Genomic DNA, 24,575 nt, shown 5'->3' with positions numbered 1-24,575 from the left:
ATAAGCTTGCTAACATATAAGGATACTGCTACAAGAGCATGAAGATCAATTTTGGATGAGTGGTTGATTGAAAGGGAAGAAAGAAGAAAAAGAAATGAGGCTGAATATGAAGAAAGGGTAAGGAAGTATGATGAGGAGATTGAAATGTTCATAAAAATATCAGAAGAACTGAAGGCAAAGGGAATGAGCAGAATCTCTAAGGATGGAAAGTTTTTGAACATTAAAGCTGACAAATTCTCAAGATTTAGGATTGATTTACTAGACAGTGGTTATCCAAAGGAAGACAGAATTAAACTTGCAGCAACTCTAAGTGGGACACCTATTATAGAAGAACTTGAAATTCTTGAATACTTAAAGGATCTCATTAGAAAAGAAGCAGAAGCAAAAATAGTCTTCACCTGATGCTTGTAACCATGGAAACTTTGTAAATCTCCTAATATATAAAACTTGTAATTGTGTCAATTTTTATGTATCAATTTTATTTTCCATTATATTTTGGGGTTAGTCTTGTTAACAAGCATGAATTTGTGTTAAGCAATCTTCCCACAAATTGAGGAGATTGTTGTGCAAGACATGCATGTACTTTAACAAGACTAAGTCAAATTGACAACCCTAAGTAAGTTGTATTGTAATCTTAGTTTGCATTTTGTATTATAACATTTAAAGTCTGTAAAAATGTAAAATGAGCAGACTGGAGTCTTTTTCTTTAAATTTTATCTGGAAGAAGATCAAGAAGATCATGTCTTAGAAGAATTATGAAGAAGCTTGGAGTTGAATAAATCTGTTTTGAGAAAAATGTTCTAAGTCAAGATCTCAACACGTCACAGATTTAGTGTAATAGAGAAGTCATTCGAGAACTCCAGAATGACTTATAAAGAACTCAGGAAAGCTACTAGAGAACTCAGAAATATCGACAAGTCAAATTGAAGACATGAAGATTGGAGATATTGACAAGTCATTTCTTCAGTAGAGAACTCAGAGTTATCGACAAGTCAAATATCACTAGAGAACTCTTAATTATCGATCAGTCAAATTTCACTAGAGAACTCAGAGATATCGACAAGTCAAAATTCACTAAAGAACTCTGAGTTATCGACATGTCAAATTTAACTAGAGAACTCTGAGTTATTCACAAATCAACAAGTCACTAGAGAACTCAGAGATATCAATAAGTCAAAGTGAAGACATGAAGTGGAGAGATCTCGACAAGCTAAATTCTCTTATAGAGAACTCAGAGGCCTCTACAAGTCAAATCAACTATGGAGTATTAGAGAACTCGATAAGCCAATATACTTATCGAGATGCCAAGTTCTCAATATGCCTAACTGGAGATCTCGAGGTAAAATCTCAAAGTACAAATTGCAGACCAGTTCAATATCCAAGATTAACAAACAAAAAACAATCCAACCAACTGGATTGACAAGTCTATAAAAAGCAGCTTGAAGAGTGTGCAAGATCAAGGGTGAATTAACTGACAAAGGAGAATCAAAGTTAACACAGTATGCAAAGATATGCTAAGCCAGAAATTGAAGATATACTTTTCCTAAAATGGAATGATTAGTGACAGCTTACTAAAGTGAATAGCATCTCTTATTATAATAGTTAACTACTGGTCCTTTGTTAGTTGTAACAATTAGATCAGGAAATTCTTGTATTCTCTCAATATTGAAGTAAGCTCTTTATTAACAAAGAACCTATAAATTTTGTAGCAAAATATTCTTAATTTTAATATAAAATTAAGTGAGTTTTGAAAAATCTGTGTTAATTATTGTTGCATGTTTAATTTCAGTCTTAACACATTTTAATACAAGATTTGATTTACTTTGTTCACAATCATAAATATTTCAAGAAAAGCAGAAAAACATAAAAATACATTCACCCCCTTTGTGTAATTCATTACCTAACAATTCTCTTAACTTTCCAAATTATAAATATCCCCAGGTGGTCGCGAAGAACAAGGGCAATATAAAAGGTGTCATCACCTACTTTAACTATGGCATCCGTATTTAGTTTAAATGATCCCACTATTGGAGGTTTCCACCTGTGAGATGTAGGCTGGTAGTTTAACGCAATGGTGTTTACCATTACATGTCGACTCTCCTTCGCCAATTCTAGTCAGTGAAATATTTGGCACTCCAGTCCATAGCAATCATGCCATTAACTGACTTATTTTCCCACATTTTTTTATTGCGAAAGAACCAAATTCCCCATAGCACTCTGGTTATCAGAACTTTCTTCATTATTTGTCGTACTTCGCTTCTGGAGCAACCAATCCGGAGCATGCTCCACCCTACTCATATGGAAAGAAACTCCTACAGATTGCCAACAGCTAGTAGCAAAAGGGCAAGTAAAAAATATGTGCAACAAGTGTTCTACGTCTAGATCATATATGGGACAGATGATAGGGAGGTGCACACTTTTAGCTTCCAACCTACTTCTTACTGAAACATTATTATGACAGAACCGCCACAGGATGGTCTTAACCTTGTGAGGGACATTTATCCTCCAAAGTTTGCTCCAGCCACTGCATTGCACATCACCCATGATTTCCATATTATTTTCAAACCAATGCTGATACCCCGATTTGACATTATACTGACCATTCGATGCTCTAGGCCATGCAATATAGTCCTTAACAAGTCCATGAGGAATACAAGTTTCCATAATTAAGTGTATGTCATGTGCTAAAAAGAAATAATGAACCTTTGCTTCATCCCATCTTCTAGAATCAGATATGATAAAATCTGAAACAGGGACAATTGGAACTCCATAGTTTACCTCCTGATCAACACAGAACCCGTCTTTATTCCAATGCCATGGATCCTTGACTGCATTGATTTCCATTCCATCACCTAAAACCCATATGAAACCACTATATAGAGAATCTTTTGCAGTCATCAAATCAGCCCAAATAAAGCTTGCTCATGTCTGCATTGTTGCCTGTAACAGATGACTATTGGGAAAATATAGAGCTTTATATATGCGATAAACAAACGACTGAGGATCCTTGATAAATTTTCAATATTGTTTACCTATCAAAGACTTTGAAAGCCAAGACCACCTTTATGCTTTGATGTACTCATATCACTTCAATTAAGCCAGTTGATGCATTTGTTCTGCTGTGAACTCGAATTCCACCAATATTTATTCATAATCCTTTCAATCTCTTGACAGAGGGATTTGGGTAACAAGAAATAGGATATGCAGTAGGAGGGAATAGATTGAGCACCATTTTTAATCAAAATAGACTTCCCAACTTGAGATATAGATTTTGTACGCCACCATTGAACTCTCTTTCATACCTTGTCCTTGATAAAACCAAAGACTTTCTTTTTTGACCTCCCCACCAAAGGCGGCAAGACAAGATACTTGTTTTCATATAGGTTGTTAGTCACCCTTAGAATAGCAGAGAGCTCAGCTCTGATATGTTGCTTAAATTGGAGCTAAAATAAATCCCGAATTTCTGAAAGTTCACAGATTGCACTGACAGCCTCTCGTACATATTAAGAAGCTCATTTATGGTTTCAGTTTCCCCGCTATTGGCATGAAAAAATAAGAAGTTCTCGTCTGCAAAAAGTAAGTGAGTAATTGTTGGAGCTGCTTGATAGATATGAGACCCATGAATAAGACCTTCAGTTGCTGCTCTACTTATGCTTATGCTTGCAGACATCCCCTCAACACAAAGAATAAACAGGTATGGGGACAGAGGGTTCCCCTGTCAAAGTCCCCTGGTGGGCTAAATTGGATAAACAAAAGAGTCGTTGAAATAAAACTCATATAATACAGTGGTAACGCACATCATCATCCCATTTATCTATTTTTGAGTGAAGCCCATTCTTCTTATTCTTTATTTTATAAAACCCCAATCGACCCTATCGTAGGCCTTACTAATATCAAGTTTTAGAGCAATTTCACCTTCTTCTCTTGCATTTTTCCTTTGCGTATGGTGAATGACTTCAAACGCAACCAAGACATAATCAGTAATGCTCCTTCCAGGCACAAATGCTGATTGGTGCTCAGAAATTATAGAGTGAATAATCAACTTCAAACGGTTAGCTAAAACCTTCGCCAAGATCTTATAAAGAACATTGCATAAAGCTACTAGTCTCAGGTCTCTCATACAGCTCACATTTTCTTTTTTTGGTATAAGCACCACATTCGTGTCGTTTAGATTTGCTGGGAATGAGCAGTTAGATAGCCATTCCTTGTAGCAGAGAAAGACTTCAAGTCCTAGAATAGACCAGAATTGTTGGAAGAAGGCTGGATTCAAGCCGTCTAGACCAGATGCCTTATCTGGGTGCATCTACTTGACTGCTATTGTGAATTCCTTGAAAGTTAACTCAGCGATCAGATCCTCATTTTGGTTTGTTGTGACACAGATGTCAGCAGCCAGTTCAAGCATATCACTTTCCTCACGATTGATTGTGAACACTTCTATAAAATAATCCTCGACCATCTGGCACATTGCCTCATGCTCATGAATCTGCACTCCCTGTTCATTCTCCAAAAATGATTAGTGATTCGTTCTTTTTCTAGCTGAAGCAGTAGCGTGAAAGAATTTGGTGTTCATGTCGCCCTCCGTTAGCCAGTAATTCTTGGCTCTTTGTTTCCAATAAGTTTTCTCGTGTAACAACAACGTATGAAGCTTCTCCTTTTCACTAAAATATTGTTCCACTCCCAGTATATCTGTACGATCAGATAAACTAGCTACTATCTCTTTCTGCTTCTTCACTTTGTCTCAGAATTTATGAAACAAATTCATACCCCAACATACTATACCAACCAACCCTAATTAAAGACGAAACATATACTATAAATTAGGGTTTTAATTATTTCAGTTCATGAAAATTGGTTTCTAGAAAGAACAAAATAATATATATTTATATTATATTATAAATACGAAACATTAAAAGTTTGGTAACCTGTTGGTTTCCCTTATTCAACTAATTATCATTTTAAATTAAAATACGTTATTATTTCTATTTTTTGGACAAAAAACCTAACATATAGTCAATCTTAAGATTCAGTCCTAAGTCCTAACTCTTATCATATTCACTCTTTTGATAAAATTGAATAATAGATGTGCATCACGCTCTGTAAAGAACAGTAAGGGCATTGGTCAATAACAAATATAAAAGATAAAATAAGTTGTTTTATCATGTTCTTGCTCGGCGAAGGGCAAGTTGTTGCTTCTCCTTGAATCGGTAGAAGGATAGACCTATTAAAATAGACTTTAGTTAATGTATATTATTTAGACATTATGTTATGTATATTATATTTAGGATTGGTTTTTATTTTGAAATAATTATGTATTTAAATTAGAATATGTCTTTCCAAACCAATTACTTTCTACAACTAGAATATTTTTTTATCCATTTAGACCAGCTTAAACACAATAATATATACTTTTACCCTAAGCAAAAAATTATAACATGTATTCAGGCTGAAACAAATTATATCAAAGCCGAAAATAATTAGTCGGATTAACTCGGTATAATGGGTCTTAGACTAAAACAAAAAAAATGTGTACAATTAATTCAGGCTAAAATAAGACTAAAATCAAAATAGGAATATTTGTACTATTGATCAAGGTTAAAATTTATCTTTTAATTAAAACATGATTATTATCCATAAATAAACCTATAAATATCAATAAATCTATATATCATAGTCAATAATATTTTTATATAAAATACGTATTATTTCAAAAACAAATTACTATGATATAAGTGTGTGTGTATGTGTATATATAATTATTCTCAAGTCATATTAATAAATATTTTAAATGCAAAATTTTATATCTTAAAATTGTAATTCAAGAAAATTTATATAATACTAAAAATAATCTGTGTATCACACATGTTCTGATAAACTACATGGTCAGAGAATAGTTGGACATGGAACCACACTTTCATTTTTTAAGTAAAATACTATATTGCATATATCCCAGCTCATATTGTACGTTTGAAACTGACGTCCAACCCGGAATTTCTGAGAACATATAACATATCAACATTAGCACGCTCAAACTAGACCACTAATTAAAAATCACGTGAATCTCTGGTAAACTCGGTTGTAATTTTGGACGATTGAATTCTAATCATTGAACTTTTTAAATAAAATATTAATTAGATGTAGCAATAATTATATAACTATTAATAGCTAATCAAATAACCTTTTTGGTTTAAAGAAGTTATATTTTCTATTTATGTGTATCAAGTCGTCATTTTTTTCCAAAAATAACATCGACAGTGCTATTTAATAAAATAATAACCTTATCTGAACTATAATATATACATTAGAGACGAAACAATGAATATTATGTTAATAGTCGTTCTGGCCACTTCTATTTTGCTCATTATATAAATATATTAATATTAACATTGTAATTATATAAATAGAAATATAATTATAATTTCTCTAATGGTCTTAAGTTTAAATAAAATAACATGTATTATTCAATCGAGCTAAACAAAATTATAATATTGATTCACTATTAAACTAAAAATACATAAACGAGTTAAAAGAAAGTTAAAATTTTATAGGTAATTCGCTCGTCGATATAATGATATTAAAAAATATTTAGACCAGTTAAAACATGATAATGCACACTTTTACCCAAGCTAAAAAATTATAACATGTATTTGAGTTTAAACAAATCAAATCAAAGGCGGAAATAATTAGTTGAATTTAGTCGAAAATAAAACAATGTATACAATTAATTCAGCCTAAAACAAAACTAAAATCAAAATAGAAATATTCATACTATTGATCAAGGTTAGAATTTATCTTTAATTAAAATATAATTATTATTCGTAAACAAACCTATAAATATCAATAAAACTATATATCATATTCAATAATATTATTTATTTTATAAAATACGTTGTAATTTGGTCGCTTGAATTCTAATCATTAAAATTTTTAAATAAATTATTTTAATTAGATATTATATTAAATAATATAAATTAAAGTAATTCTGAATTAAAATATTCTAATTGAAATACCTGACCTATTTAACCGGGCCGGATATATATTTTTCATAACCTATTTATCGTGTCAATTATGAACTTAGCTATTTTAAAACTTGACTAATATTAATATTCATTATCAGTGTTTTAGAAATCGCTAGGCGTGTCAGGACGGTGAGAGTACCTTCGAGAGATTAATCGACAAATCGGAGATTAATCGGACTGATTAATCGGAAGAATATAAATATTATTTTTAATTTTTATAATTATATAATGATCAATATGTCAAATATTTGTTTGAAAAAAGAAATTAGAATGATATTAAACAATATCTACACATTTGACATGCGTTATGTACTAATTATTGAGTTTACAATATTAACTATATTTTAATTCACACTTTTAAATTGATTATAATATGTTAATTTTATATTTTAAGTGAGAAAGTAAATATATTTGATTACTTGTTACAAATTACCAATACTTTATATTAAAAATTGACATGATATTGTGTGAAATTATGAAATTAATGAATTAAATTATAAAAAGGTAAAAAAAATTTTTTTAAAATTATTTTCCTCCTAGACCGCCTAGAACCTAATTTTGACCGCCTAGCCCGCCTAATCCTGATTTTGACCCAATTTTTTAAAAAAACGCTTAAATCACCGCCTAGGTCCGAGTCAGGGCGTTTTACCACCACCTAGCGCCTAGGCGGCCGCCTAGATCGATTTTTAGAACACTGTTTATTATACTATAGTGAAAGATCTATTCGACTATACTTATTCAGACATAGTTACTGTTGTACAAGACATGCCTATATAATAACAAGACTAAGTCACATTGACAACCCTAAGATTCAGTTGTTTGATAATCAACTTTGTGTTTTGTATTGTATGACTTTAGTCTGTAAAAAGGTTAGAAGATTAGATTGGCGTATATTTCTATAAACAGATTCAAGCTAAGGAATAAACGATGGAAGAAGATCAAGCCATAATCGTACCTCAGAGAAAAGTGAAGAAGCTTGGAGTTGGATAAAACTGTTTTATAAAAAATGTTCTAAGTCAAGATATCGACAAGTCACATATCAAGCAATATAGAGAAGTCATTCAAGAACTCCAGAATGACTTATCGAGAAGTCTAAAATGGCCTATAAAGAAGTCTCTGAGATATCGACAAGTCAAAATGAAGATGTGAAGATTGGAGATATCGACAAGTCATTTCTGCATGTAGAGAACTCAGAGATATCAACAAGTCTAATGAAGATGTGAAGATTGGAGATATCGACAAGTCAATTTCTCATTAGAGATCTCATAGATATCGACAAGTCAAAAACTATATAGAGATCTTTGAGATATCGAGAAAGTCATTTCTACATGTAGAGATCAAGTGACCTCGACAAGTCATTTAACATGCAAAGATCAAGAGACCTCGACAAGTCAAATATACCTATAGAGAACTCAGAGATCTCGATAAGTCAATATACTTATCGAGATATCCCTTCTCTATAGAGCAAACTGGAGATCTCGATATGCCTCTCAAATACAGAATGCAAACAAATTCAAGATTCAAGAGTATCTGTTAGGTCCCAATATGTTTGTAGAAGGGGGGGTTGAATACAAACTATACCGTTTAATCAAATTTAATGCGAAATAAAAAGGTGAAACAAAATTCAAGTTAAATAAAACTATTATTAAACTTGAAAGGTGTTACAACAACGGTGTCGTTTACAAGGGATTAATCTCAAATAAATTATCACAAATCTAAAATAAATTCGACATGAACTTTTTCTATTTTTGCAATAAAAAGATCAAATGCTAAAAGCAATTTAAGATTAAGTTCTGGGGATTTTGCTCCGCTAGATAGTTACACAAGAACAAGCGAATGATTTCTAGTGGTTTAGATTTAACTATAAATGCTAGAAATTAATGTTCTTGAATTTAACAGTTGAAGATGAAAAGTTTATGCTGCTCTGAATAGTCTGTTCTTGAGTAGTTGAGTGTATTCAATATCTTCCTTGATAGTCTGCTGCTGTTGACATTTATAATTCAATCAATAGAATTGAATTGTGCTGACAAGACAATCGGTGAGACTATTGAATGAACTGGTATGACTTTTAGCAAGACTATTGAACGAACTGGCAAGACTATCAAATTGAACTGGCAAGACAATTCTCCTCCCTGCTAGAACTTTCGACGAGACAAATAGAAATGAACTGGCATGACAATCGGTATGACAATCTGGATTGTCATGCCAGTTCAAGTTTAATTGTCTTATTGAATTAAAACTGATTTTAATTCAAATACACTTCTAAAAATCAATAATATTAATTCGAAATTAATTAATCAATTAATTCAATTAATCAATAAATTAATCTTTACAGATATAATTTATTTTCTTAATTAAATTATATGACTTAATTAATTAATAGAGAATTAATACTACTCTTGAACTGCAACTATTCTTCTGAAAATCTTCTGAAAATTATGAATCAATTCCACCACTTCAATGTTGACACTCGATGTACTGTCTGATTCATGAGTGACTAACTTCTGTGACGTTTCTTCATATCTTGACTTTAATAACTTGATTTTCATCAGATTAAATCCCTGTAATTGTTTGATACCCTGACAAGATCTCAGTCACTTGATTAAATCCACAATCTTGATTTATATCACTGAGGCTTGATCAATATCTTGAACTTCTTCAAGTGAAGTAATTCCTCAAGTCTATAGATGAACATTATTTCTGAATCCTTTAACAGATGTTACTTTGAGAGATCTCTTTGACGATTGAACCACTATTTACTTGTTACATTCTTATTTAAGTTGAGTTAAATCCTCGAATAAACAAATAGGCTATGACATATGCCTTTCAGTATCAGTCAACAAACGATTGATCAACTAGATTGAAAAGTCTACAAAGTAGCATGGGAGAATACAAGATCAAAGGCCAAGATTAACTGGACAAGGGATGGTCACAGACCTGCAAAATTCTACACAGATTTGTTAAGCTAGAGATGGAAATAGAAAAAGGCTGCTTTAGAAAAGAGTTTAGTACATTTTAGTGAAAGTTTTGTAAACTCGTGCTGCTAGTGTATAAAGCATGCACTAGTCCTTAGTTTAGTAGTAACAAACAGATTCACGTTTTCTTGTATTCTCTCAAGGAAGATGCTGAGTTGTTATATTTTTAAGAACACATAATTTATAGCAAGACAAACTTAATCAATGCAAATTAAGTGAGTTTTAAAATATTGTGCTTGTTGTTTATTATTGCTAACACAATATCTCTACAAATTAGAAACTGCTTTGTTCACAAAATATCCAAAAGGATTAAAAAGGCTAAAAAACCAAAGAAACACATTCACCCCCCTGCGTTGTACTCAATATCTAATAAGTGGTATCAGAGCAAAATCTGAAAGAAAACAGATAAAGATCTTGGAAGTATGAGTGCGCAAAAGATAAGCAGTATCAAGATACTAGCCTTTGATAAAATCAAGTATACACTTTGGAAAAAGAAGATAATGTTGTTCATAAGGATGACCAACCCAATGTACATCCAAACTCTCATGAATGGCCCTTTTATTCCTATGGAAAGGGTTGATGAATCTACTGATGGAGACATGGTCATACTAGCTCATTTTGCCCCTAAAGACACTTCAAAATACACTGAACCTGAAAGTGAAAAAGTCTCTCTAGATAGTGGCCTGCAACTAATTTTGATAATGTCACTTGACAATGTCATGTACAACAATATTGTTAATTGTGACACAACCAAACAGATCTGAAAGAAGATTGAGATTTTATGTGAAGGTACAGAGGAAGTAAGATCAAATCAAAGGAGAATACTAGTGTCTCAGTATGAGAGTTTCATGGCAAAGCCTAAGGAAAGAATTACTGAAGTTTTTTGAAATGTTTAACAAACTAATAAATGATTTGCAACTTCATGATAAATATTATGAAGCTGAGGAGGTTAACCTAAAGTTCTTGCTAGCTCTTCTGACCACCTTGAACAGAAAATATCAGCTATTAGAGAAGGAAGAGACTTGAGTAGAATTACACTGGAAATTTTAAATGTGATCTTGAAAACTTGTGAGCTTGAAATGCTACAAAGAAAGTCATTGAAAGAAAACCAAGGACATGTGGTTGATGGATCCAGTGCCCTACTTGTCAACGACAGTGAAGAGAGTGAAGATGAACAGGTTGCTCAAACTCCAGTAATTCATGATGTGGAACAAAAGAACAAGGGACCCCAGAAAAAAGTTATTTTGGAGCTAGAGGAAGATGAATACCACACCCTTGATGAGCTAGATGATATGGATCAGTCTATGGCTTACTTGGCTAGAAAATTTTCTAACATAAGGGTAAAAAATCCAAGGTTTTTCAAGAACAGGGGACAGTCTTCCAACAACAATAATTGGAAACCAAAAGCTCAGTATAACTCAGCTAACAAAGGTGGCTAAAAAACTGGATCTGTTGACATATCAAAGATAAGGTGCTTTAACTGTGATAAGTTGGGTCACTTTGCTACTGAGTTCAGGAAGCCAAAGAAATTGAAGAAGGATAAAGCCTATCTGGAATTTGAAGCAAAGTATGAAGCTCTCTTGAAGAAACAGCAAGGAAATGCTTACATAGCTAAAGGAAAGAGTTGGGATTGATGATGAAGATGAGAATGAAGAGTTTAGAAACTATGCTCTTATGGTTCTTGGGCAAGGAGAATCATCCTCATCAAAATCAGAGGTACCAACTCTAACTACCATTGATTTAAATACAAGCCAATATAAAGAAACTATTGAAAAGATGAGTGTAGAGATGTTTCATATCCATACAAGCATGGTGGCAGCTAGTGAGGAAGTGAGTAGACTGTCAAAATTAAATGAGAAGCTTGAGATTGAGAAGCAAGATTTGGAACTGCAGCTTGTTGAGCTTGAAAATGTCAAGCAAGAAAATGAATACCTGAAGAACAAGCTGAAGTGTGCTAGTGAAATTGAAGTTGCGTTCAGGGAAAAGTTAGAGAAGAATGAGGTGAAACTGAAGTCATTTAGGAATGCATCTCAGTTGGTTGAACAGTACCATGAGCTAACATAGTTATTGGTCTAGACTATGATGCCTTGAATAGCAACAAGAAAAATGAAGGTGACAAAGGTAAAGCAATTGTTAGTCAAGATGTCCCAGCTATGCTGAGAAAAGTTGATGCACCTTTGTTCAAGGCTTGTGAAGTCAATTTTAGTGAAGTTGAGTTGATTATCAAGCAAGAGCTTGCAGATGAAGACAATGAGAAGAAATGCACAAAAATAACTCCAACTCCTAAAACTGAAAAGAAGCACATGGTAGATCAAGTTTTTAAGGAGCCAATCAGAGAAATCAAGACTGAGAATGCATGAAGGAAAAAGAAGCACAAGAATGGGAAAATTGGAGTGAACAAAAGCAATGACTTTGCATTTGTTGCAGATGCTCCCAGGAAACAATGTCAAAAGTGTGGCTCTACAAATCAGCTAACACACCTTTGTAAAAAGGTTGTTAGTGAGCCAAAAATGGGAGCATGCAAATACAATAAAGTAAAGGCTGAATATCCCTATTCCTTCTGTGACAAATTTGATTGCATTTCTTGCAATATGAAAGTAATGACAAGCTGTCATAGACTGAGAGTAAACCTCAAAGATGTTAAACTTGAGTCTACAGCTAAGAAACTGCAAATCAAAATTTTTACACTGTTCTTTCTGAATCATCAAACTCTACTTATGCAACTTCTGTTAAATTGAAGAAAGTACCCAACACTGCTTGGGTAGCTAAACACACTTAATCCTCATTGTGTGCAGGACAAAGTGAAGAAGGTTATATGGATCATAGATAGTGGATCCTCCAAGCATATGACCGGTGATAAATCCCTTCTATCATAATTTGAGGAGATGGTTGGCCCATTGATGACATTTGGAGATAACAACAAAGGATTCACAATGAGAAATGGAAAGTTGATTACTGGAAATATTATCATAGATGATGTAGCACTGGTAGCTAGTCTTGAAGTGAATCTCTTGTATGCCAGTCAATTCACAGACAAAGGATTCAAGGTTTCATTTGACAAAGGAGATTGTTCAATTATTAGCAAAAAGACTGATGGCGTTGCTTTGAAAGGAGCAAAAAGGGAAGCTTATTTGTTGCAGATTTATACTCGGCAAACAAGGATGGAATATGTTGCTTCTACACTAAGGCATCTATTGAGCAAAGCAAGCTGTGGCACAAGAAACTCTCTCACCTGAACTACAAAACAATTAATACCTTGGTTAAAAAGGAATTATTGAGAGACATGCCAAATTTGGAGTTTGCTCAAGATGAAGTTTTTGAGGCTTGTTGAAAAGGCAAAATGAAGAGGTCTAGTCATAAAAGCAAGGCTGTGAATTCCATAAGTGCACCTCTACAACTAATTCACATGGACTTGTTTGGACCAGTTAATGTCTTATCTATTTCTAGAAAGAAATATGCACTTGTGATGGTGGATGACTACTCAAGGTACACATGGGTAGAGTTTATGCATTCAAAGGATGAAACTCCACACATCATTATTGAACACATCAAGAAAATTGATAAGCAGGATGAAGATAAAAACTGTGTAAAGAGATTGAGGAGTGACAATGGCACATAATTTAGAAATTCTATCTAAACTGAATTCTGCAAAGACAAGGGTATTGTTCAAGAGTTCTAAGTAGCAAGGACACCTCATCAAAATGGGGTAGTTGAAAGGAAGAATAGAACTCTAGTTGAGGCTGCTAGAACAATGCTGCAAGATGCCAATTTGCCAACAAGGTTTTGGGAAGAAGCTGTCAACATTGCATGCTACACTCAAAACAGATATCCCATCAACAAGAATCTTGGCAAGTCACCCTACTCAATCCTATCAAAGAGAAAGCCAACTGTGAAGCATCTGCATGTATTTGGAAGCAAGTGCTATGTTCAAAAAGTCAACTCTAAATATGTGGGAAAATTTGACTCTAAAGTTTTTAAAGCAATTTTTATAGGATATTCATTGGAGAGAACTGCCTACAGAGTCTATGTGTTTGAACATAAGAAAATTATGGAAAGCACAAATGTGGCTTTTGATGATGAAAAGTGTCCAGGCTTGGAATGCCTTGATGAAAATGAAGCTGAAGCCCTTAAGTTTGAAAATCTTAACATTATGATTCTGAAGTCAATACAAGCAACAGAATAAATGAAGATTCAACTGAGCAAGTGAACCATGATAATGAAAACTCATCCCATACACCTGAATTTGATAGCACAAACTCAGGGGGGAGAAAGAGAAGAAAGTTCTACAAGTCATGTCAATGGTGAAGAAAATGCAGAAAATTCAAGTCAACAAAATCATACCTAAAAGTGGGATATGAGTCACACAAGGGATGCTATTATTGGTGATCCAAATGCTGGTGTGAGGACTAGAAGTGCAACTGCTAATGAATGTCTATATGCATCCTTTTTTTCATAAATTGAGCCTAAGAAAATTGATGAAGCTCTACTTGATCCTGACTAGATATCTGATATACAAGAAGAGCTAAATAAATTTGAAAGAAACAAAGTTTGGAAGTTGGATCTTGCACCAAAGAACAGAAGTATAACTGGAACAAAGCGGGTGTATAGGAATAAAATGGATGAAAATGGAATTGTAACAAGCAACAAAGCAAGGTTGATTGCAAAAGGCTACTCACAGGAAGAAGAAATTGATTATGATGAAACTTTTGCTCTAGTTGTAAGGCTTGAAGCAATAAGGATCTTTTTTACATTTGTTGCACACTCAAACTTTAAAGTGTATCAAATGGAAGTAAAGAGTGGATTCCTTAATGGTGAGTTGGAAGAAGAGGTTTATGTGCAACAACCACCTGGCTTTGAAGATCCTGAATTTCCAGATTTTGTTTATCAACTTCTAAAGGCTCTCTATGGACTAAAGCAAGCACCTAGAGATTGGTATGACACATTGTCAGAATTTTTGCTTAAACATGGATTCACTAGAGGAACAATTGACAAGACTCTATTCTACAAGCAACATGGTGGTGATATGATCCTAGTTCAAATCTATGTGGATGATATCATTTTTGGTTCTACTAATTAAAAGTTATGTCAAAGATTTTCAAGACTCATGCAGAGTGAATATGAAATGAGCATGATAGGAGAATTAAGTTACTTTCTTGGATTTCAAGTCAGTCATCAGCCAAGCCAAGTATGTTAAAGATTTATTGAAGAAATTTGGAATGGTTGATTATTCACCTGCAACAACATTTATGTCTACAGCTACAAAGTTAGATGAAGATATATAAGAAAGGAAAAAGAATAGACATCTCAGGTTATAGAGAAATGATTGGATATTTGTTGTATTTGATTGCTAGTAGACCAGACATTATTCTTGCAACATATCTGTACGCAAGATTTCAAGCCAATCTAAAGAATCACATTTGATGGTTGTGAAGAGAATTTTCAGATACTTAAAGGGAACACCAAACTTGGGATTATGGTATCCTAAAGGAAATGGATTTGAAGCTGTTGGATACATAGATGCAGATTTTGCTAGATGCGGGATTGACAAAAAGAGCACTAGTGGAAGCTGCCAGTTTCTTGGACAAAGACTTATATCCTGGTATAGTAAAAAACAGCAATCTGTGTCAACTTCCACAGTTGAGGCTGAATACATAGCTGCTGGAAGTTGTTGTGCTCAAGTGCTTTGGATTAGAAATCAGCTAATGGGTTATGGCCTAGTGTTACACAAAATTCCAACTATGTGTGAAAATACTAGTGTTATTTATATTGTAGCTAATCCAGTCAATCATTCTAAAATAAAGCACATTGATATAAGGTACCATATTATTAGAGAATATGCTGCAAATGGTACTATTGAGCTTATTTTTGTTCCAACATAAAAACAATTAGCTGACATTTTCACTAAAACTTTGGATGAAACAACTTTCACTAGACTTGTTGGTGAAATTGAAATGTTAAATTTTTCATCCTAAAGGCAAGAACTCGGCTAATATGTTGCAGCAGATTAATTTCTAATAAACCAAAATTAATTTGATTTAATTGGAAATTAACTGGAATATGATTTGTAAATATCGCAGAATTATCTGCATATTTATTTTTCAAATTAAAAACTCAACTTAGAATTTTTCAAATTTTAAGAAAACTGTCTAAGTGTTAATTTACATGTTCAATATGTAAAATTAATATAAGACAGAATCAAAAAGAACAGAAGTATATAGAGTTCTCGATAAGTCTAAACTGACTTCTCGACAAGTCATTTTGAGACTTCTCAATAGAGTTCTCGATAAGTCTAAACTAACTTCTCAACAAGTCATTTTGAGAATTCTCGATTGAGTTCTCGATAAGTCTTTTTCCTAGACTTCTCGAAGGACTTCTCCACAAGCCCCATTATGACTTCTCGATAAGTCTTGTAAAGATCTCGACATATGTCAATTCGTAGAGTTCTCTACAGGTATACATTTTAGACTTCTCGATAACTTAGAACTGAAATGATTTAAATTTAATAAATTATTTCAGTAAAATACTTTTTATATAAAATCATTCTAATTTTACTTTTATTTACTCAAATAAAATTTGGAAAAATTCAGTTCATTTAGGACAAACTGGGTATTAATTTGACATCTCGATAAGTCACTATCTAGTTCTCGATAAGAGTCAGGAAAATGATATATCGATATATATCTATTCTTTCTTGTGACTTCTCGATAAGCAAATTCAAAACATTTATTTCTACTTCTCGACAAATCACTTACCTTTTACTATAAATACCCAGACATCTTGACATAACCCCTCCTTACGCTTTCGAGATCTCAAGTGACCTAACTTTTGAAAATCTTAATCGTTCTCTCTCATTTCGAACTCTTTCTCTTTCAAATTTCTTACCCACTTCAATTCAAACAAAATCAATGGCATCAAACACTGTTAGAGCTTTCATCCCAAAGGAGGTCACCAACTATCTTGCTTTCACAGATGCTAATCAAGCTCCTGATAACTTCAAGAGTTTTGTCAAGTTTTTGCCTGAGATACTTTGCAGGTGCCCTAACTGCTAATCCCATTATGTACATGGATGTTCTCAACGAATTATGGAACTCAGTTGTGGTTAGGATTGTTATGCATGAGAGTCAAGCTGTATCTCTAGTGGTGAACTGCTCAATTCAAGGCCAACAGGTGGAGTTTAGTAAGGATGGTGTCAACAAGGCTCTAGGAATCCCTACTGATGGAATGGTGGAGGTAGGAACTAGCTGAATTTATGTACTTCATCAACTACAATGAAAGGATCAACCTTGCTAGCTTGAAAACGAAGCATTTAAGAAGGGAATGGTCATTCATTTTTGATTCTATTGTGAGAGCTTTTACCTGCAGGAAGAAAGGGTATGACAAAAGTGTGGTCCAGAAGCTTATGTTCTCCATGGCTCACAACAAACACATTAATGTGGGGCTCTTGACTCTGGAGGAACTTAGCAGAAGGCTCAAAATGCCCTTGGCCACAAGAGGTAAGGACATTTTCTTTCCTAGGTTTATGATGTCTACTTTAAATTATAAAGTTCGAGACATTCATTTACTTAATGATATTGATTGAAAAAAAGATAGGCAATTGTAAAAAGGTGTCCAAAATTCTATTTGGCTAATTTATTACAAAAAATAAGGTACCTGTAAGTCTAAGAATCACTAACTTCATGTTAGACTGATTCATGACTTACCATTACCCTATGCCTGACATGAGGTCAAATGTTCAAACTAGTATAGTTATGGCTCATATACCTATGGAAGTACAAACACAGGAACACCAACAGGGGTCTTCTACAACTGGGACCCTTCCTTCTCTACAATTAGAATCTAGGAAACCAACCACTTCATCCTCTCTAAAGGGTGAGATGAGAAAAACGAAGAAAAAGCAGGCAACCATAATTGTTATTAATGAGAGTGGTGAGGACCAAACACAAACAGAGTCAAACCTGGTCAAGAAACCAAAGAAGAATAAGAAAGCTGAGTTGACCACTCAATTGGCCACCTCTGCATCCTCCTAAAAGGATGTAATTGTAAAAGAGGGATTAAAACAAACTCTAGAGGCATCCTCTCAACAAGGTGTCTCTATTGAACAAAGCACTCTCCCTAGTGCATTCTGTAAAGAGTCTGCAGCATAACTTGAGCACACTCAAGTCTATGAAAGAAGAAATATGGATGGCACACACACTGAGAGCACATCATTTGAAGCCGCCTCATCTATTCAGGGGGAGTTGTCAACACTCAATTCTCAAATTACTAATCTAATCTCTCAAATTTCTTTTACTTACAATGAAACACTTGAATCCACTTCTTAAGTGTTGTCAAAATCAAGTGACACAGTTCATGAAACTGTGTTCACCACCCAGGAACCACATTCAGTTGGTGAGAGACTACACTCTAGGTTATACCTTGATGACACCAACATAAACATATGGGTTTCATCAGTTTTTACTAAAGACCCTGTGGTAGTACTAAATGCACCTTCATGTACAAATCAATCTTCACATATTGAAAGGTTTGAGGGTAGTACTCTTGAGGGGGAGCTATCTAAATCCTCTCCAATTCAATTGGAAGTTCCTCATGTAAGAAAAACTCCCCTCAAAACCCTAGCTGAAAATTGCTTTGTCAATTAAAGCTAGGAGTCCAATTGTCAATGATCCAGCTATTGGGGAGACAAGTCAAGTACATTTAAGTGTCAGTTCGTTACAAGAAGAACAAAGATTTGAGGCCATGGTACATGAAAGTAACATGGTCAAATCCTCTCTAATTCCAATGGAGGTTCCCATTACTGATGAACAACACACTGTCAAAACCACAGTTTCTACTGTGAGTTTAACTGTGATTCCAATCACAAGATTTTCTACCTCTTTACAACCCTCTACCTCAAACCAAAAAAATATATTATCTACCTCCAACTCTACTCAACAACCTTCACACCTCATCTCACAATGGCTACCGGATGCCCAGACTCAGGCAATAACAATGAATGATCTTCTTATGGACCAACTATCTGTCCTTGCAAACATTACCCAACAGGTACTCACAACTGACATGTCCAATCAGGATTATCAGGCTATCTTGCTATCATACAAAACATATGTTGAAGAAGAACAACACAAGATTATTGATGAAGCTGAGCAAGATGGGAATGTGGATGTTTGGCTAGATAAGGATTTCAGTTTAAGCATGGATGAGGTCTTGTCTAGGTTCAGAGAAGAATATGCAACAATCCTAGGAAGCAATGCCAAGAATCTCAGTCCACAAGAAGTATATAATGCTGTTATAGAAGTCTATAAGGCACAGATCAAAGCTTTTCACCTAATTGGTAAAGCATTGCAACAGACACTGGACAGACATCAAGACAGAATCAGGAGATTGGTGAAAGATAAACTGGATCAGCTTGTGCCAACTCAGGTAGAAATCAAAAACAAATTCAACAAATTTGTTGATCAAATGGCCGGGTTTGATGTGACCAGTATGGAGCAAAGCATCAAGAAATTAAAGCAATGGCAATAATGACACAAGATTCAAGTTGGACCAACTTCATCAAGCTAGATATGAACCATCAGCCTTATTGATGCAAGGAATCAAGGACTCTATTCAAGCAACTTTTGGTGTTCCTCTTTCCTCAAGCTCGCAATAACCAATCTCAACCTCAACAAATCTCCAAATCCAGTCTCTACAACAACAGGTCTCCAATCTTCAAGCCTCAAATGATTCACTCACAGCTCAGGTCACAGCTCTCACTATTATAGTGCAGAGTCAACCAAATAATATAAGGACCCTAGTAGACTCCCACAAACATCTCCAAATGCAGAATTATATCACTTTGAGAGCTATTATGGGTGCCTTGAATGCTCCATTACCTGCCTTTCCTGAAGCTGTGAGGCCAAAAATTCCAACTCTACTACTCATGCCTGCTCCCAAGACTAAGGGGAGATAGATGCTAGAATTCAACAATCAAAGGAAGCTGGAAAATTTACACAATCAAAAGAAGCTAGAAAAATCTACATCTCACTCTGGTTAAAGCTCTACTCAAATAAAAATTTCTCAAGATGTTGGTAAAGACAAACTCCAAAAAGCTGCAGAAGGACCTTGTCAAGATAAGGAGTTCAATGAGCCGCTAACAGTTCTAAGATTCTCTCTTCACAACAACTACATCACCTACAAGAGAGTCTTGGACAACAACATCAATTTTCTAAGGGTGGTGATTATAAAGGTTGAAAACTTCAAGGAGAAAAGGATAGTGGCCAATGTCAATGACCGTGGTTTGGACAGGTGTCTACATGTGTCTCTCTCAAATCTTCAATCCATGAGAGCATCTAAGTTGGATGTAATAATTGATAGAGTTAATCCAGTCATTCCAGAGGACACTATGTTGCTTAATGAACTCAAGAAAGCTCGGTTAGCTGCTTTTCCAGAAGCCTATCTTCATCCAAGCAAAGAAGTGGCCTACATCTATCCTCAAATCAAGAAGTGCAAATATTTCACAATCCCCAAAAACTGTGTGAGGGGTAATCTAAGATTGATCATGACATTGGAAACTGACCTCAAGACAAAGAAGTACAAGACTGAAGAAGATGAGAAAATGATAAGAATGTTGGGGAGATTCCTACAAAATGCTGAAACCATGTTGTCAAACACTCAATTCAACACCAAAGATGACTTGGATGATGATGAGCAAAAGAATGATGAGCAAAAACCTTCTGGATCAAATCCAAGTCAATCTACCAAGGCAACTGGCAGTAAGAAGGATAACATCAAGAAGGATGAGAAGAAGAAGGATGATAGAAAGAAGGGAGATGATAGCAGAAGGAAAAAAGGGGAAAAAAAGAAGAAAGTATCAAGAAAAATGTCCAGCAAATCCAAATCTCACAAACTCAAATCACCAAACCTAGCCAAAAACTATCTCAACCAAACCTACCTCAAAAGCCAAAATGCTTGTATAAGCAAACTGCAAACACCTTACTCAAAATACCTATCAGATCAAGCCATATCACACTGAAAAAAATCACAAACCTATCTTCATTCAAGCCTCCAACCAAGACTCACTTCAAGACTGTTGGAAGAAAGCCAATGAAAATTCAAGCTGATGTTGGGGTCATCTGGAACTGTTTTAATCAAAATGACTTTCTGCCTCTAAACATGTGCATCACAGATGATGACTATTTCCAACAATTATTTGAAGAAATTGTCAAAGTTTGTGTTGTAACTTTAGCAGAAGTCAAAATCTACTTCATGGATGGCTCTTTCATTTTGCTTAGCGGAGAAGTAATGAAAATATTTTCAACCACAGAACTGAAGAGGGTGATCAGCTTGATGAAGGATAAGAGCACAAGTACAAGAATGTGGAAGACTGTGACATCTGAAAAATTGAAGGAAATGAATGAAAGACATGCAAGATTGAAGGCTGAAAAAGAGGAAAGGGATAGAAAATATGCATGTGAGGTAGAAATGTTTGAGCAGAGATCAAATGAACTCAAGGAAAGGGGGTTGAGTAGAATATCATAAGATGGTCATTTCCTGAACATATCAGTTGACAGATTCTCAAAATTTAGAGTTGGTTACCTTAATGGTTCCTCTTTGGATGACTGGATCAAGTTGGTAAAAGCCTTAAGAGGGACAAAAATATTAGAGGAACTCCAAGTACTTGTAAATCTCAAGGACCTCATTAGCAAAGAACCATGCTATGAGAATTTCACTTGATGGCTCTAACTATTGAATTTATGTAATCATCTAATGTATAAAAGTGTATTTGTTAATCTGTCAGTTTTTATGTAATTAATTGTAGCTTAGGGCTTGCCTTGTTATCAGGCATGAATTTGTGATACACAATCTTCTCACAAATTGGGGGAGATTGTTGTGCACGATATGCTTATATAATAACAAGACTAAGTCAAATTGACAACCCTGAGATTTGGTTGTTTGATAATCAACTTTATATTTTGTATTGTATGACTTGACTCTGTAAAAAGGTTAGAAGATTAGACTGAAGTATTTTTCTGTAAACAAATTCAAGCTAAGGAATAAACTCTGGAAGAAGATCAAGCCATGATCATGCATCAGAGAAAAGTGAAGTAGCTTGAAATTGAATAAAAATGTGTTATAAAAAATGTTCTAAGTCGAGATATTGACAAATCATAAATCAAGTAATATAGAAAAGTCATTCGAGAACTTCATAATGACTTATCGAGATGTTAGGTCACACAACATTGTAGAAGGGGGTTGAATACAGTGTAGAATACGATCAAATCGATTTAAAGCACAAATAACAGAAAACAGATGTATTTGATATAACAAACTCTATTACAATGGAACTGTCCTCTCTCAGTGATGAACAAATATCACGAGAGCTGCTAGGTTACAATATATGATCTTCTCGATGATCGTAACTCTTATAGAGTAAACCTATGTCTGTGTTTATATAGACACACAGTTACAAGATAACTTCTAGTTGATATGGAATATAATTCTATCTCCTAAAATATATCAACCAGATATCTTATATAATTCTTCTAGTCCTCGAACTCTTTCCATGCATATCTTATTCCGTATTAGTTTCGATCTTCTTTCTTGTAAATCAGCTTCCTTCCTTAACAGTTAGTCCTCCAGTACTTAACAAATGATATCCATCTTCTGATATTATCTTCTGATAATCTAAGTCCTGATATCCTTAAATCCTGACTTTCAGTAAGTCCTGATTCCTGTAAGAACTGATATTCCCTGTTAGTTAAGATCTGAAAACTAAACATGAAACATATTAGACATGACATCTCAAATATATCCAACAATCTCCCACAACTTGTAAATTATGCAAGAATATACAAGTTGATAGATTTGATAATGTCAAAAACATTTAAGTTCAAATGCAATAAGAGTTTAATAAGACTATAAATTACAACTTACAAAACATCCAGCTTTACCAACAACACTGAATCAATCTGAATCCATAATGATTCTTAACAAAATCTTTTATCAGATTATCTTCAGCTTTCTTCAGAACTTCAGCTATCTGTGCTTTGACCTGCATCAGTTCTTCTTCATTACTATCACCAATTTGATAAATGGTTGTTCTGAGAGCTTGAATGGATGTTCTTTTAAGTCCATCACCAAGTCTGATAACCTTAGGATGTGAAGAGTTTTCATTATAACATAAGCATTTTCCTTTCAGAATAACTTCCACCTTAGCAGAATTCTTCAGCATAGGAATTTCTCTTTCATCACCTTCAGTAATCATTGGACTGTAATGAGAAGTCTTTGTACCAGAGATTCTGAATAGATCTCTTATAGCCTTCAAAATATATTCTGACCATCTTCTTGTAATATCATATTTTACTTCCAGAAGATAATGAATATGTTGAAGTTCTAGATAGACTTCATTAATACATCAGAATCAGCTAATCTATAAGTCCTTCCATCATTGAGAAATAAAATTAATTTCTCTTTCAGATTCTCCTTATCATGAGCATCTATCACAACTTGAGCAGACAACACCTTGTCAAGGTGCCTTTGTATGATTTGTTCATATGGTTTATCTGTCAATATGAAAGGATCTCCTAGAGTAACCTCTACTCCTATTTGAATCTTCTCTTTGTGAGAACCTAATCCAGCTCTATCTCTATATTGCTTGGCTTTCAACCCAAATGTAGCAAGTTGATTAATCATAAGATTGGATTTTGGTTCAACTGGAGTAGCTTTCTTCCATAACAGCTTCTTCTTATCAGCAATTGTCAATTCATTCAAATCAACTTGAGCATTGTCAGCAGTTGATGTCTTGATAGCTTGATCAGAATTTGTTGTTTCTTTTGTACCTTCCTGCCCTTTATTCTGAATAACAACTTGAGCAATGTCAGAGGTTATTTTAGAATCTTCTTTATCTTTCTTCTTTTCAGAATTTGAACAGTTTCATTTTCAACAAGATTATCATCAGTTACTTGAACCATTTTACACACTGGTTTCATTAGATCTTGAGAAGTTTTCAAGTCCGGTGACTTGGTTGGTTCATCAAAATTTTTCCTTTCCCTTTGTCTTTGGGATTACTCTCAGTCTGTGATCTAGTTCTGAACTTTGAAGTTTCGAAATTTGACTTTTGCTTGATCACAATGCCTTTTTCCTTTGGCCTTGGAGGTTTCTTTGCATCAGAAGCTTTAGACTTAGGATTTGTCTTCTCAACAGCAAATCTAGTTTCTTCCTCCCTGAGAGTTTCTAAATCCATTCCTGGATTATGTTTCAGAAATAATCTTCTTGCTATCTCCTCATCAAATGTCTGGATTTTAGGATCTTTGTAATAAACAATAGTCTGCTTCCCTTTTAACTTCAGAGTTTGCAAGAACTTCTGAGAGTCTTCAGATCCTGACTGAATCAGAATATCAGAATTTGACATCAGACTTTGCTTATCACCACTTGACTTCAGTCTTTGAGCATTCACAGCATCAGAACTTGACTTGTTCTAAATAGAAGATTTTCCCTGAACTTTTCTTTGACCTCTGCTCTTTTCAGAGTTTCCCTGGTCATCACCTTTATCATCCTTTTTCTTCAGTTCTTGAGTAGGTGAGCATTTGGACTTAACTACCTTCTC

Source organism: Apium graveolens, chromosome 5 (assembly GCF_009905375.1).
Source record: "Apium graveolens cultivar Ventura chromosome 5, ASM990537v1, whole genome shotgun sequence".
Taxonomy (NCBI): Eukaryota; Viridiplantae; Streptophyta; class Magnoliopsida; order Apiales; family Apiaceae; genus Apium; species Apium graveolens.
This window is presented reverse-complemented; position numbering follows the sequence as displayed.